General features: G+C 41.9%; 1 protein-coding gene across 10 annotated transcripts in view; it reads right to left on the bottom strand.

The window, feature by feature from the left end:
- KTN1 (kinectin 1) overlaps positions 1 to 15,131 on the bottom strand; it is a 105,133-nt gene extending 90,002 nt beyond the window's left edge. For 5 of the 10 annotated variants that reach the window (XM_065941868.1, XM_065941871.1, XM_065941872.1 and 2 more), the window contains exon 1: positions 14,994 to 15,130. The gene's annotated coding sequence lies outside the window, so the exon portion shown is untranslated. Of the gene's footprint in view, positions 1 to 14,993 lie in introns of all 10 variants that reach the window. The other 5 variants (XM_065941869.1, XM_065941874.1, XM_065941878.1 and 2 more) reach the window with 2 other exon arrangements.
- Positions 15,132 to 15,978: the final 847 nt, after the last annotated feature.

Raw genomic sequence — 15,978 nt, 5'->3', positions numbered from 1 at the left:
GAACAACCATCAATGAAAAAAACTGGCAACTACCCACAAAGGTTTTCTATAACTAAAGATGTAAGGGCTTCTTCCCTTGTGGCTCAGACAGTAAAGAATCTGCTGCCAAAGAGGGAGACCCGGGTTTGATCCCTGGGTCAGGAAGACCCCCTGTAAAAAGGAATGGCTACCCACTCCAGTATTCTTTCCTGGAAAATTCCATGGACAGAGGAGCCTGGCGGGCTCTGGTCAAAAGGCGTAGAGAAAGAACCACAATGAGACTGGTAGGAGGAGCAGAGTTGTCATATAATCAAATCCCATAATATTCTGGGTGGGCAACCCACAAACTGGAAAATAACTGTATTGCAAAGGTTCTCCCAGAGGAGTTAAGTGTTCTGAGCCCCATGTCAAGGTTCTGGCAGTAGGTAGGTGAGCCATCCAGAGCCCTTGGCTTTGAAGGCCAATAGAGCTTAACTGCAGGAGCCCCCTGGGACTGGAGGAAAATAAAGACTTCATTCTTAAAGGCTGCACACAAAATCTCATGTGCACCAGGATCCAGGGCAAAAGCAGAGTTGATAGGAGGTAGGCTCAGACCCACCTGTAAGTCTTAAAGAGAAGCAGGGGGCAGTTGTAGGCGGAGGTGAGGGGAGAGTATCTAAGAAAAAGAATCAGATTAAAACCTATCGTAACAGTGCTATAGCTTTATATAAGCCCTGAGCCTGGAGAAGAAAAAGGACAAAAATCCAGCCTCACAGCAAATTTAAAATTAAAAATAATCCCTTAATATCAAATATCAAGCCAGTATTCACATCTCCCCAACTGCTGTGTAAATATTTTTTCAGTCATTCTGTATTGAATGATATGTTTATTTCTTTTCTCCTTTTATTTGTCATCCCTGTTTTATTATTCAGTTTCTTGTAATCCGTTGGGAGAAGGAAATGGCAACCCACTCCAGTATTACTGCCTGGAGAATCCCAGGGACAGAGGAGCATGGTGGGCTGCCATCTATGGGGTCGCAGAATCGGACACGACTGAAGCGACTTAGCAGCAGTAGCAGCAGTTGTAATCCGTAGAATTTGGGGTTGGAAAAATCAGATAGTTTTCTTGTACAGATTCTCAGTATGAATTTTGTTGATGGAATCCCCACAGTGTTAACAACTTTTTGCTTTGTCTTTTCTATTTCCTATAAATTGGTAGTTAAATGTAAAGGCTAGATCAGATTTAGGATTATGACCTCAGTGCAAGACTAAGGCACAGACACCATGGCACATTTCCAAAAGTTCATTTTTTTATTTGGCTGCACCAGGTCTTAGCTGTGGCATGCGGGAACTTCATTCTTTTGGGATGAAGCATGTGGGATCTTTAGTTGCAGCAAGAAAACTCCTAGTTGCAGCACATGGAATCTAGTTCCCTGACCAGGGAGAGAACCTGGGTCCCTTGCACTGGGAGCTCAGAATCTCACCCACTGGAACACCAGGTAAGTCCCTCAATGTCTCCATGATATTACCAACTACTGGAGATCTTTGCCTAGACATTATTCATTAGGAGATGCAAAATGGTGATATTCTAAGTCTATCCCTCTTTCTTTCTTAGGTAGAATATATCTACAGAAAAAAAACTTCTCTTATGACCTATTTGGCTACCCTGAGATACAACTCAAATAAGAAAAGTAGGATAAATGCTTATTTTTCTTTACTTGTCAAACTTGTCAAAATAATGAGCTAGCCCAACAGCAACTTTTTTTAATTTTTAGCATTATGAACTCAAAGATTAAACATACAATATTTGACTAGCTTCAATTCATTATTGTCTTTACTGATGTCCACATTGTCCCCTTTTTTAGTTTTAGTTTTTACACTGAAGTGCACCTGAATTACAGTGTTGTGCTGATCACTGCAGTACAGTGAAGTGACTCAATATATACACACGTTCTTTTTCATATTGTTAGATTCCATGTGGGTTATCAAAAGACACTGAATATAGTTTCCTGCACTATACAATAGGACCTTGTTGTTTATCCATTCCATATATATCAGTTCATATCTTCTAATCCCAAACTCCCAATCAAACCCTCTCCCACCCCCTCCCCTGTATGTGTGTGTGTGTGTGTGTGTGTGAGAGAGAGAGAGTTACTTGTGTCCGACTCTTTGTGACCCCATGGACCGAAGCCCTCCAGGCTCTTCTGTCCGTGGGATTCTCCAGGCAAGAATACTGGACTGGGTTGCCATTCCCTCCTCCAGGGGATCTTCCCAATCCAGGGATTGAACCCGGGCCTCCCACACTGCGGGCAGATTCTTTACCCTCTGAGCCACCAGGGAAATCCCTCCCCCTTGGCAACCACCAATTAGTTCTCTATGTCCCTGATTCTGTTTCTGTTTCATAGATAGGTTCATTTGTGTTATATTTCAGATACCACATGTAATCATGTTCACCTTGCAAACACTTCTATCCACCTGCTTTCTCCTTTTAACTGTTTCAGAACAAACCTAGATTGCAACTAGATGAAGAGTGAGCCAGGTAGAAACAGTTAAATAATAATTTTGAGGTGGGGGATGGAAATGGTCACTAATGGAAAAAAAGGTTTAAAAAATAAAAAAAAAACTCCAGTCAAAATGTACTCAATAAATAAACCAAAACACAGGAAGAAATTTAATAATGTGGAGAGGAAAAAAAATCAATAAAAACATGAATTCACACCAGATGGTATTAGTTTACGTAACAGTCTGACAAAGATTTCTAAATTTGAACATGTTGAAGCTGTCAGAGTGACAAAGGAATCTTTTTACAAAATAGCAAAAAGGTTATAAAACAAGAGAGACAAATGAAACAGGCAGGTGTATATGAAAAGGCAATTCCAAATCTAAGAAATGAAAATTGTAAATACTGCCATGTATGCTCAATAGACAGAATAAACTCTAGACCGGACACAAGCAGAAGAAAAACATAAACTGCTACCCTACTATAAGGCATAGAAAAATAAAGAGAAAAAAACTGAAAGAACAATTAAAATACACAGAGGATAAACTAACAGACTCCAACATAGGTCGACCAAAGGAGAAGAAACTTGATAATAATAGGAGTTATTAATATATTTAAAGAGCTGAGAATGTTCCAAAACTGAAGAAAGATCTGATTCCTCAGATTGTATGTATACTCCAAGCTGGATACAGAGAAATAGGTCTACACTCACAGTGCACTACAATAAAGCCATTAAATATCAAGCACAAATATCAAGCTGCAATTTTAAGAAAATAACTAACCAGACTACTTCACAACAAATGTCCTTAATAACTTAAGGAAACCACACGCAAACACTGGCATCACTGAAATGTTTATGAATCTTTAACTTCATACGCAGGTTGGGGGAGAGTGAAGACTTCGAAGTTTACTAGATAACCATTCATACCTTAATGTTCTTACACGATATTCACCTGCGACTCTAAAAGCAACGTGTGGACAGCACGTAATACTAATAACTCAAAGATTTACTTCAAAAGTATCTACTAAATTCACACATTTTACTACTTAAAAAAACAAACTGAAATGAACAGCAGTGGAATTCTGGAGGAAATACAGCAGAAGCATAAAAGGGAAAAAACAAGAATCAACTCCTGAGAAAGAAATATGAATGGCAACATTAAACTTACTAAGACAACATGCAAGAATATCTTTATAACCTTGAGGTAGAAAAAGATTTCTTAAACAAGACACAAAGTATAAAACACAAATCCTGAGAAACTCTACTAAATTAAAAGGTTTAACTTTTATTAACAAAGATACCATAAGAGAATGAAAAAGACAAACCACAAAGTGGTTTGCAACCTGAGACACGCAATGCAATTCGGAACATAGAGACCTCCTATCAGAGAGGAAAACAGGACGTCCCTGAGTTCAGTTCAGTCCAGTCCAGTCACGCAGTCGCATTGCGACCCCATCGAGAGCAGCACGCCAGGCCTCCCTGTCCATCACCAACTCCCACAGTTTACTCAAACTCATGTTCATTGAGTCAGTGATGCCATCCAACCATCTCATCTCTGTCTTCCCCTTCTCCTCCTGCCTTCAATCTTTCCCAGCATCAGGGTCTTTTCCAATGAGTCAACTCTTCACATGAAGTGGCCAAATATTGCAGTTTCAGCTTCAACATCAGTCCTTCCAATGAACACCCAGGACTGATTTCCTTTAGGATTGACTGGTTGGATCTCCTTGAGGTCCAAGGGACTCTCAAGAGCCTTCTCCAACACCACAATTCAAAAGCATCAATTCTTTGGCGCTCAGCTTTCTTTATGTTCCAATTCTCACATCCATACATCACCACTGGAAAAATCATAGCCTTGACCAGACAGACCTTCGTTGGCAAAGTAATGTCTCTGCTTTTTAATGTGCTGTCTAGGTTGGTCCTAACTTTCCTTCCAAAGAATAAGTATCTTTTAATTTCATGGCTGCAGTCACCATCTGCAGTGATTTTGAAGCCCCAAAAAATAAAGTCAGCCACTGTTTCCCCATCTATTTGCCATGAAGTGATGGGACCAGATGCCATGATCTTAGTTTTCTGAATGTTGAGCTTTAAGCCAACTTTTTCACTCTCCTCTTTCACTTTCAAGAGGCTCTTTAATTCTTCACTTTCTGCCATAAGGGTGGTGTCATCTGCGTATCTGAGGTTATTAATATTTCTCCCGGCAATCTTGATTCCAGCTTGTGCTTCATCTAGCCCAGTGTTTCTCATGATGTACTCTGCATATAAGTTTAATAAACAGGGTGACAATATACAGCCTTGACGTACTCCTTTTCCTATTTGGAACCAGTCTGTTGTTCCATGTCCACTTCTAACTGTTGCTTCTTGACCTGCATATAGGTTTCTCAGGAGGCAGGTCAGGTGGTCTGGTATTCCCATCTCTTTCAGAATTTTCCACAGTTTACTGTGATCCACACAGTCAAAGGCTTTGGTATAGTCAATAAAGCAGAACAGATGTTTTTCGGGAATTCTCTTGCTTTTTCAATGATCCAGCAGATGTTGGCAATTTGATCTCCGGTTCCTCTGCCTTTTCCAAAATCAGCCTGAACATCTGAAACTTCACGGTTCACGTACTGCTGAATCCTGGCATGGAGAATTTTGAGCATTACTTTACTAGCGTGTGAGATGAGTGCAATTGTGTGGTAGTTTGAGCATTCTTTGGCATTGCCTTTCTTTGGGATTGGAATGAAAACTGACCTTTTCCAGTCCTGGGGCCACTGCTGAGTTTTCCAAATTTGCTGGCATATTGAGTGCAGCACTTTCACAGCACCATCTTTTAGGATTTGAAATAGCTCAACTGGAATTCCATCACCTCCACTAGCTTTGTTCGCAGTGATGCTTCCTAAGGCCCACTAGACATTCACATTCCAGGATGTCTGGCTCTAGGTGAGTGATCACACCATTGTGATTATCTGGGTCATGAAGATTTTTTTTGTACAATTCTTCTGTGTATTCTTGCCACCTCTTCTTAATATCTTCTGCTTCTGTTAGGTCCTTACCATTTCTGTCCTTTATTGTGCCCATCTTTGCATGAAATGTTCCCCTGGTATCTCTGATTTTCTTAAAGAGATCTCTAGTCATTCCCATTCTATTGTTTTCCTCTATTTCTTTGCACTGATCACTAAGGAAGGCTTTCTTATCTCTCCTGGCTATTCTTTGGAACTCTGCATTCAAATGGGTGTATCTTTTCTTTTCTCCTTTGCTTTTCGCTTCCCTTATTTTCATAGCTATTTGTAAGGCCTCCTCAGACAGCCATTTTGCTTTTTGGCATTTTTCTTGGGGATGGTCTTGATCTCTGTCTCCTGTCCATTGTCACAATCCTCCGTCCATAGTTCATCAGGCACTCTGTCTATTAGATCTAGTCCCTTAAATCTATTTCTCGATTCTACTGTATAATCGTAAGGGACTTGATTTAGGTCATACCTGAATGGTCTAATGGTTTTCCCTACCTTCTTCAATTTCAGTCTGAATTTGGCAATAAGGAGTTCATGATCTGAGCCACAGTCAGCTCCCAGTCTTGTTTTTCCTGACTGTATAGACCTAGTGGGCAGGAATCTGCCTGCCAATGCAGGGGACAAAGGTTCAGTCCCTGGCCCGAGGAGATCCACATGCCACAGAGCAACTAAGCCTGTGCACGTCAGTTACTGAGCCCTTGCTCTAGAGCACAAGACCCACAGCTACTAGGCCCTGTGCACCCAGAGCCCTGTGCGCTGCAACAAGAGAAACCACCACAAGGAGAAGACAACGCACCTCAACCAAGAGCAGGCCCTGCCCACCACAACTAGAGAAAGCCCATGCACAGCAACAAAGACCCAGCACAACCAAAAATAATTTTTTAAAAAATAAAGGAAAAAACCCAACGGTCATTTCTGAGAAAAGGAAACAAAAATGGCCAGCAAATTTCAGAAAATACATCTCCACTCTATAAGCAAAAATGCAAAACTCACAAGATGTCAATTCATGCCCAACCAGCTGTCTAACTTTATTATTTACCATCATTAGGTCTAGTAGACCCTTAAACAACATGGGAGTGAAATGTGAGGGTCTGATTCACAGATTTTCTTCAATAGTAACTACCTCAGTACTACACAACAGACGCCAAACCACAGTTTGAGAGGAACAGGGGATATGGAGAGCCAATTATAAATTATAGGATGAATTTTGACTGTACAGAGGGTCAACATCCCTAACCCCCCAAGATGTTCAAGGGTCAACTATATGGGCAAGAATGTGGAGAATAAACTGGTACTACATTTATACTGGAAGACAACTCAGCACTACCTAAAGCTGAAAATGAACCTCTCCTACAATTCAGCAGTTCTGCTCCAAGCGAGATATAAGGTCCAAAACATTCATTCAAACTGCTAATCTCAACACATTAGTAGGTAACAAAAATCAACTTGGTAGGCCTTGATTAGCAGTCATACTTTTAATGAAATGAACTAGCAACACATAGGGTGTTTCCCCCAAGAAACTTAATTATATATGTATATATCTGATAATGTATTGAGTCTCATAATGTGAAAGTTATTTGTTATTGTAAGTAAGAACAAAAAAATTTTTTTAAACCACCTAGAGACAGTACAGATGCAAGTGCACCCACAGAGCCATACAAGGTATTCATAACAGCACTGCTTATAACAGTAAAAGAGGACTGGAAACTACCCAAATACCCATCAACAGATAATAAATTAGAAAATACACATACAATGAAATTCCACATAGGAGTGAAAGTGAATGAATCAAAGTTATATATAACATGGAAGAAAAATATTAGCACAATAAAGTTGAGGGGAAAAAGGAAGTTGCAAATAAACTCATACAGAAGAATCCCATTTATAGTGTTTAGAAAGAAAAAAAAAAAAAAAACAAAGGATTATACACCACAGTAACTGAAACTATACCCGGAAATGAAAATACCAAATTGTTTTGAGAAACATGATAAATTCACTTCACAGAAATCATGTTCAGCCACCTGAGACATCCAGGTTATGAAAACTATGTAAAATAATTATAGAACACATTTCAAATAAACATGATTTCCCAAAAAAGCAAACAAGTACAGTCCAGAAGCACATATATCCAACCTGTGTGTGGATTTTTAAAATTTAAGGAAACAAGTGTTCAACACCACATCATTGAGAACACTGGGGAGCTTTCAATGTAGCTTGTTCAAATTTATTTCAAAGATAAATAGATCTAGACATATGCAATCACTAAATAATTTCTGTACATATTTCACTTAGAAAACTTACTGATCAATAAGATTAACTGGTACTAAGCAGAGAAGTATTTTTGCTGAAATTCATTTTCAAATTTTATTTTCCATTCCACTCCCAAGAGTCAACCTGAAACCCTTATTCTTGAAGTCTCACTTTACATGGCATTCCATGTAAATCAACTAATCATGCTAATAGAGAAGGAGGATGGCACAAATGACAAGGAAAGCAGAAGGCTCAATGAGTCCCAATCATTCTCAAACATCAGACAACTGATTCATTCATTTTCAATGCCTGAAGCAGGCCACCAAAAGCTGGTGCTCTGGGACAACCTAGAGGGATAGGGTGGGGAGGGAGGTTGAATGGGGAGTTCATGATGCGGGGGGAACACATGTTTATCTGTGGCCGATTCGTGTTGATGTATGGCAAAAAACCATCATGGTACTGTAAAGTATTTATCCTCTAATTAAAATAAATTAATTTTTTAAATTAAATCTGGCGAGCAGTACCTAAGTACCAGAAACATAGTTCGCAGTGGTGAACAGACAAAGTTTCTGCTTCATAATGTTTATATTCTTACAGGTGAAGCAGATATCAAACAAATAAATAAATAAGCATATATTATCAGTTCAGTTCAGTCACTCAGTCATGCCCGACTCTTTGCAACCCCATGGACTGCAGCACGCCAGGCTTCCCTGTCCATCACCTACTCCCAGAGCTTACTCAAACTCATGTCCATCGAGTCAGTGATGCCATCCAACCATCTCATCCTCTATCGTCCCCTTCTCCTCCTGACTTCAATCTTTCCCAGCATCAGGGTCTTTTCAGATGAGTCAGTTCTTCGCATCAGGTGGCCAAAGTATTGGAGTTTCAGCTTCAGTATCTGTCGTTCCAATGAATATTCAGGACTGATCTCCTTTAGGATGGACTGGTTGGATCTCGTTGCATTCCAAGGGACTCTCAAGAGTCTTCTCCAACACCACAGTTCAAAAGCATCAATTCTTTGGCGCTCAGCTGTCTTTATAGTCCAACTCTCACATCCACACGTGACTACTGGAAAAACCATAGCTTTGACTAGATGGACTTTCGTTGGCAAACGTCTCTGCTTTTTAATATGCTGTCTAGGTTGGTCACAGCTTTATGACATTAGGTAATAACTGATAATGCAATGAAGAAAAATATAAAGCTCAGACAAAGACATGCATTTTGGTGATCAGGGATGGCCTTTCTGAAATAACCACTGAGCAATGTCTACAAGATCACATGACAGTAACTCATAATGCACATACATACGAATTAAGACTGAAAAAACTTCTTATAAATTAAAAAGATCATAGTCTACCTACTGCTTTCTATATAAAATATTTTATAGCATTTGGTTTTAAGTAGCTTTTACTATTTTCTCTCCTTGGAAAACTTTAGGTCCTCAAATTTAAGTCACTAGCTTTCAGAGTTAATCCTCTAGCTCCAGGGGAAAGAAATCTTTATAACCTTAATGCAACTTTATAATACCTAACAACAGACAACTGCACATGGACAGTGTTTCTTTTCTTTCCAGAAAACATTCTTATAAAACAGCTCAATGGATGAGAATGGGCTCTACAGTCAGAATAGCTGGTTCAAATTCAGGTTCCTCCTTTTCTTTGCTCTGTGTCTTTGGACAAATTACTTAACCTGCCTCCATTGCTTCCATCAAATACCATCTATCTCATAAGGCTGTGGAGAGGATTCAATATGATGCTATACATAAAGTATTTACAAAGTCTTAAACAGCAAATAAGCACTCTAATATTAGCTATCACTTATGTAGCAACTACTAAGATAAAATAAGCAAGGCAAATGAGTCTCAGGCAGGTAAATCTACATATACAGTAAGTGGTTTTAAGAAGCAAAGCCAAATTCAAACCCAAGTTCTTCAGACTCCCTAGCACCACACTTTATCCACTTACACCACACATTACACAACTAAAGAACTGAGCAATAAGAAACTTGCATAGAAGATTAGAATTAATAAGATCTAAGACCTGCAGGTCTCCTAGTTATTACTGACTTTCAGACCAGACTGTTTCCTTGGCAACTTAAGTGATTCATATATAAGAATAAATAATAACCATCACACATTTTCCAGTGAGAATGTAGCACATCATCAAGTCTCTTGATAGACAATGTAATTACTAAAAATCATATAAGTTCTGATAACTAATTGCAGATGTCACTGAGAATCAAAATAAAGAGATGTGGATAAATGACATTCTCCACTAGTAATGGTAGCAGCTAGGATCCTGTGAGAACTACTCAATATAGAAGCCATCTTAAAGGACCTCTCACTAGATTAAATGACATTTGTCCCCTTGGTTATAAATACAGGGGATAGTGTCTACAGAAAGCTAAATGCTCTGGCTAACAACCTACTCACTTATATATTTTATTTCTATAAATCAATTAAATGACAGAATAAAGATCAAGCTTTCATTTCTACAAAACTAAGTCAAATCCTTTGGAAGCCTTTAATAAGGATTGGAAAAACCTAGAATAATTTGTAAGTTTGAAAGTTTCATTTTACTTTTTTAAAAAAGAAACAATACTAGAAATCATAGACAGTGCTCTTAGGATATGATGCATAGAAAAAAGAACAGGAGACCTCTACTCAAAGACAAGAGACTGATCCAAATAAAATGAGAGGCAAATAAAAGTAACTGCTTCAAGTTAAAACCAAGTGCACAGATACCTTGAGTTCTTGCTTTAACCAACTTTTTAACTGACCTAACCAATGATCCTAATCACATGGGACAGGTAAGAAGGTCTCAACCACACTCCAACATCCCTTCCTCCATCAAGGTGCTCCCAAAGGTTCCCAGCCATTTTTCTTGTGCTCTCTGTCTGCACATAGGAAAGGAGCAAACTGAAAACCACATGTGTCCAAAAATGAGATATGCATCACAGTAAAAAAAAAAAAAGTAACCAAAAAAAAAATAACAAACCTGCAGGAGATAAAGATTTTAATTCACTTGTAATAAACAAATCTTTAAAAAAAAATCTTCACTGAGATTATGTTATGTACCAAGCACTGCCCTAAACCCTTGGTGTGGTTCAGTTGCTAAGTTGTGCCTGACTCTTTTGCAGCCCCATGGACTGCAGCTCTCCAGGCTCCACTGTCCATGGGATTTTCCAGGCAAGAATAGTGGAGTGGGTTGCGATTTCCTTCTCCAGGGGATCTTCCTGAATTAGGGATTGAACCCATTTCTCCTACACTGGCAGGCAGATTCTTTACCACTGAGCAACTCTTAGGATCCGTCAATAAAGAAAACAGACAAAAAGCCCTGTCCTCATAGAGGTTACATTATAGAATGTCTGGGAGCAGAGAAAAGAGACAATAAGCAAAATCAACAAGCAAATTTTATAGCTTGCTGGAAGGTGACAACTGCTATGGAAAACAGAACAGGGCACAGGGATCACAAGTAGGGAAGTGCAGCTTTAAATAGGAAAGCAGACTTCTGAAAAACATTTCAAGAGCAGATATGAAGGAGACAAGTGAATGGGTCACAGAGATAGCTCACAGAAAAAGTGATTCAAGGAGGGGAAACAACCAGCATAAAGTCCCTAAAACAGTCAGTGGGACTGGAGCCAAAAGAGCAGGAGGCAGAGCAGTCGCTAACTTGGGAAAGGTAAGGGGAGACGGGGAGAGTAGGAGGATTCTGTAAGACCTTGTAGATCATAAGGACTTGGGATTTTATGATGCATATGGGAAGTCACTGCGGGATTTTTGAAGAGAGAAAAGGTATGATCTGGTTGCTCTGCTGAAAAAGACTGCAGACAGCCAAGACAGAAGCAGAGAAACCTACTAGGAGCTTAACTGCAGAAATCTAGAAAAGAGAGAAGACTGGTTTAGACTAGCCTAGTGAGCAAAGGAGGTGGTAAGAAGTGACTTGATTCTGGATATATTTTCAAGATAAGACTGAGCCAAGAATACCAAGTATGAATAAGTCAGGGATGATTCCATTTTTCTTTTCACTTGAATGTTGGACAGAGCTGCCATCTAGTAAGACAGATTAGACTACACCTTAGGCAGGTTTAAAGAGAAACATGCCATTTTAGTTTGAGTTTACTACTTTACATCCAAAAGGAAATTCAGAATAGGTTTTACAGAACACAAGCGGTAAGTCTGGGCTGGAGATATAAAAATGGAAGCCATCAGCATATAGGTATTTAAAGCCATGACATTGGATGAGATCACCAGAGGAATATAGAAAGTAAAGTGAACCAAGAGTTGAGCACTTCAAGAGTGAGGACGAATCACGAAGACTAAATAAGGAGAGTAATTAGTAAGAAGAGAAACTCTAAAAGCAATACCCTGGAAGAAGGGGAGTATAAACAATTCATTTTGTGGTAAGTCCCATGTAGTATACAAATCACTTTGCTGAAACTTGACATTAGGTTAAAGTTCTTAACTGTAGTAAAGTGATGGGTAAAATACTAAAATCATAACTTTTTTTAAAAGGAAGTGAACTCTTCTTACACATTTCCTAGAAATAACAGATTTCCTATTGGAGTCATTACTGAAATTATTCTTAGTACTATAAGTATGGGCTTTCCAGGTGGCTCAGTGGTAAAGAATCTGCCTGCCAAGCAGGAGACACGGGTTCGATCTCTGGGTCAGGAAGATCCCCTGGAAAAGGAAATGGCAACCCACTCCACTATTCTTGCCTGGAAAATCCCATGGACAGAGGAACCTAGCAGGCTACAGTCCATTAGGTTGCAAAAGAGTCAGACAAGATTTGATACAACTTATTGACTAAATAACAAAAAGTATACTATTTTACCTATTTTATCTCTTTAAGATAAATCCAATTAAAACCCTATACCACTTTAAGAATTAATTAATTTTAAGAGACTAAATGGCTTACGCTGCAATCTATCTCAAAGGCTGAGGGGGAAAAAAAAAAAATTTAAAACACCAATTCAACAGCCTGGCATGCAAACAGTAATAAACTGCCATTACTCTTCTCTTTCAAGAGCTCAGATACAGAAGGTTAAGTTACATCAAACTCCTTAGTCATGATACTAACGATTTTCCCTCTTTAAGCTTAATTTTCTGTTTATAGGGGAAAAAAGCTTCTATTCTTATCTAAACCAATGTTTTACCTGTGCTTTGTACATAAACTACATTTTTAAGATCAGAACACCCAAAGTCACGTTCACAAATACTCAAAGAGGAAACAATAAAACTCAACTTTATTTATGCATGTTGTTGTCCAGTCGCTAAGTCGCATCCCACTCTTTGAGACCACATGGACTTGCAGCACGCCAGGCTTCCCTGTCCTTCACTAACCTCAGGTCCTTCAAAAATGTCATATTGATTACCATTTAATATATAATTATTAGAATATTTGCCCTACTAAAAGCAGATTAAGGCCTATAAACTCTGAGGAGGCTTGGAGTGACAGAATCAAGAAAACATCTGCATCAAGCAGAAGAAACTGTGGTATTAAAGGATACAGAGAAAACTAAAGTGGAAACAAAATGGTAAATTAATGGCTTTTCATAATGTTGACCCTGATCCCATAAGAGTTATACAATGCTCAATATTCTTTATAATTTTAAAGTGCTTAACATTTTTAAGAAAAAGTTTCATCAGGCTTTGTTATATTTTAAGTTTCAGTATGAATCTCAGAAAGGTAAACAGAATGCCTCACTCTTTAAGTGCACCTGATAGAGACAGTTACACTGCTCAAAGCTGCAAAATTAGAAGAGACATTTCTAACTCAGTGTTGGAGGCAGGGGGAAAGGGATGAATTAATGAATTTTCCTTAGAATCTACAAACAATAAACCCAGTTATTTCTTGTTATAGCTTTGAAGAAGAGCAGGTGGGGGGTCGGAGACTGGGGGTGCTTCTCAGCTAACACATTAAATATGAAAGTATTTATAGCAAGGCATGTCTACTCAAAACAGATCAACTCAAGAGTACTCTGGTGTTATTCTTGGGACAATCATACCAGTCTCAGCAGCAACTAGTTCAGCCAAGCAGGAGACAGTGATACCATTCGCTTGCTAGGTGAGGTAGTGAAAAGAACCACCTAATTAACCAAGAATTCAAACTTCAAGAGAAGTCCTACACAATTTAGGGTGTTTAGTTCATTCACCTCAAGATGTTTATCTTTAGCAGAAAATGGTTGTCTAAATTTCTCAAGGGTTTTCACAAAGCATCTCAAAACACCCCACAACTCTGAACAGTTAACTTCAATTGCAACTTTTTAAGCAGTGCTTATTAAGATACCTGCTAAGGAATCCTCTCCTGGAATAGTCCCAACCATGAACTTAAGAGTCCTCCTTCCTCCCAAAAGGAACAGCTAGTATTAAACAACCCGCTCCTGAATCTACACAGGGTGCAGCTTAGCTGAGGTTAGGATGCCGCTCCCCGCGCCTGGGGCTGCCGGTCTCGGGTACACACATGCTCCTTCACCACCGACGCGCGGGGCAGCACTGCCCACGTCTGATTCCCGTACGACTTCTCTGGGCTGCAGGTTTGGTTTTCTGCCGAGGTCCCCGAAGCCAAAAATCTCCTTGTGGGATAACCGAAGAGGGGAGGGCGAATCCGTAAGGAAGACACACCCCTCAGGGAGAGGAAGGATAACTTCCCCCCCTCTCCAGGGCGGTCCCCAGATTTTTCCAAACTCTCCCCTCACGATGCTTTCCCATCCTCAACCGCCCCACTCCGGGGCCCGGGGACGAGCACTGGGCGGCGGGAGGGGGGGCCTGAGCACGGACGAGCGCTGCTTCCCCAAGCACCCCGAGAGCGGCGAGGGCTGAAATTCCAGCATGGCGTAAGCGTGGCCCAGGGCCGCCGCCGGGGACACGCTCCCTCCGTCCACCGGCCGAGGAGGCGGTAATCCGCCTTCCCTCCCGGGGGCCCTCACGCCTGGCTAAAAATAGGCTCCTCGGTCACCCCAGGGCCCTCTCCCGCCGACCTCGCCCTCGGGAGACGTCCTCGGAGGAGGCGCCGCGGCGGAACCGGGGTCGGGCCAGGGCGGCCCGGTGAGGCCGAGAGGCCCCTCGGAGCCCGCCCGCCACGGCAGCCGGGCCCAAGCTGGAGCCCGGCGGCGGCGACGACCCGGCGCCCGAGGCCTACGGCGGGGCGGCGGCGGGTGGTGTCGGGACCCCGCGGCCGCGCCCCCCGCCCGGCGCGGCCCTCCCGTCGGCCCGGCACCCCGCGGCCGGCGCAGCCCTCCCCCTCCGCGGTCCCCGCGGTCGGAGCCCGGGCCCGGCGCGGCCTGCTCTCCCTTACCCTGTGCGGCCGGGAAAGGAGACCGGGAACACGCGGCGGCGCCGGCAGTACAGCCCGGGCCGCCCGCTCCGAGTCGCCGCCGCCGCAGTTGCTCAGGTGCCGTCGCGCCGCCCGGCAGGAAACGGGCGGCTTCGGGGCGGGGCGGCCCCGGCACGTCCCGGCGTCTGGGCCCCGGCGGTGCCCGGAGACCGGCCCCTTAAAGGCACAGGCGTCGCCGCCTCGGCCCCCGCGCGCTCTCCCGCGCGCCCGGGTAAGTCCCAGCGTCCGGCGGGCTCGGGATTCCAGGGCTTTTCTCCAGAGATAACGTCCCGCAGCCAGGGGGAGGGTGGGCGCTCGAGGCACAGCGGAATTCTCTTCGTGCAGGAACCCCCCCGGCACCCCCGCGTCCTTCCCCCAAAGCTGGTTTCGTCTTGCAAGGCCCTCCTACCGAAGCACCACCTGGCCCCCCAGACTGGAATTTTTTTTTTTTTAACCTTAAGCAAATGGTACTCTATTTCACCCAGCCCGTCCCAGATTCCTCCTCGGAAACCACTGGAAAACGAAATCTTCCGTCCCTCTGTCTCCAGAGTTTCTCTCTGAATTCGTCGGGTAACCCTGGCGTCAAAGAGAGAGAAAATTTTTAAACCGACCTAAATAAATTGTGTGCAAATATTGTAAAGCTGTTGTGTCTGCCAGCCGGTGGCCATTCATTAAGCCCGGGTAAATAACTGGAAGCTGTAACGGAAAGGAGAGGCTGGCCAGAATTCCTGCCTATTAGTTTGCTCTTTGCTAAAAGAATGACAGCGATCTTTCTGGTCCACTGGTGAATGAGATGTGTTTATTATTTACTGCTTATCAATTTCTCGCAGAATGCCAGGCATTGTCCAGAACGTACACAAAACACGACAAACTCTCCTCAAATGTCATGAGCGCTCAAAATAATTCAAAAGCTTTTAGAGAGTGGATAGGGATACAAAAAATTAAGACTCATCACTAACACCTCCCC

Source organism: Muntiacus reevesi, chromosome 7, assembly GCF_963930625.1.
Source record: "Muntiacus reevesi chromosome 7, mMunRee1.1, whole genome shotgun sequence".
NCBI classification, from domain to species: domain Eukaryota; kingdom Metazoa; phylum Chordata; class Mammalia; order Artiodactyla; family Cervidae; genus Muntiacus; species Muntiacus reevesi.
Note: the sequence above shows the minus strand (reverse complement) of the source record. Positions and strands in the feature narration are given on the sequence as shown.